This window comes from Gossypium hirsutum, chromosome A13 (assembly GCF_007990345.1).
Source record: "Gossypium hirsutum isolate 1008001.06 chromosome A13, Gossypium_hirsutum_v2.1, whole genome shotgun sequence".
Classification (NCBI taxonomy): Eukaryota; Viridiplantae; Streptophyta; class Magnoliopsida; order Malvales; family Malvaceae; genus Gossypium; species Gossypium hirsutum.
This window is the reverse complement of record NC_053436.1, coordinates 40,814,233-40,815,273: the sequence shown is the minus strand read 5'-3', so window position 1 is coordinate 40,815,273 and position 1,041 is coordinate 40,814,233. Positions and strand designations below refer to the sequence as shown.

At 39.6% G+C, this 1,041-nt stretch overlaps 1 non-coding gene across 1 annotated transcript; it reads right to left on the bottom strand.

Moving 5' to 3' along the window:
- Positions 1 to 217: 217 nt before the first annotated feature.
- LOC121213274 (small nucleolar RNA R71) lies at positions 218 to 324 on the bottom strand. The gene has a single exon (XR_005908657.1). It is a non-coding gene; the product is annotated as a small nucleolar RNA R71 (small nucleolar RNA).
- Between the last annotated feature and the right edge of the window lie 717 nt (positions 325 to 1,041).

The following is a 1,041-nucleotide window of genomic DNA, read 5'->3' as shown; positions in this document are numbered from 1 at the left end:
GGATCCCAACGCTCATTTAGCCAACTTCTTAGAACTATGCGATACATTTAAAATTAATGGCATTTCTGATGATGCCATACATCTTCAGTTTTTTCCCTTTTCATTGAGGAACAAAGCTAAATAGTGGTTGAACTCGTTACCACGAGGGTCAATTACTACTTAGGAACAAATGACCAAAAAATTCTTACTAAAATATTTTTCGTGGGCTAAAATGGCTAAATTACGTAATGATATCTCTTCTTTTGTGCAGATGGATTTAGAAACACTCTACGATGCATGGGAGAGATACAAGGACCTTCTGAGAAGCTGCCCTCACCATGGGTTACCGCTTTGGCTCCAAGTACAAACATTTCACAATGGTCTGAATCCTTCGACTCGGCAACTAGTTGATGCAGCGACAAGTGGAACCATCAATAATAAAACACTGAAAGATGCCTATGAGTTTATAGAGGAGATGTCACTGAATAACTATCAGTGGCAAGTCATGAGGACAAAGCCAATGAAAACAACTGGTGTTTATAATGTCTATTTGGTGACCATGCTCTCTAATCAGGTAGAACTCTTGAATAAAAAGATTGATCGTTTTCTTAGTTCTTTACAGGTTCACCCAGTAATGCAGTGTGAAGCAAGTAGCGGTGGAACAAACCATTCAGAATACCAACCTTAAGGCCACAACATGGATAATAAGAAATTAAACTACATGGGTAATAATCCTCGACCTCAAAACAATCCATATAGTAACACTTATAATGCAGGTTAGAGGAACCACCCCAATTTCTCGTGGGGCGGTCAAGGAAATCAAAGACCACAACATCCTCCGGGCTACCAACAACCACCCTACCAACAGGAAAAGAAGCCAAACCTTGAAGAGATGCTCTCAAAGTTTATATCAATGTTAGAAACCAATTTTCAGAACACCGAGACAGCACTTAAAAATCAACAAGCATCGATACAAAGCTCGAAACTCAGATAGGCCAGCTTTTCAAACTAATCTCCGAATGATCACAAGGTAGTTTGCCAAGTAATACCGAACCTTACCCA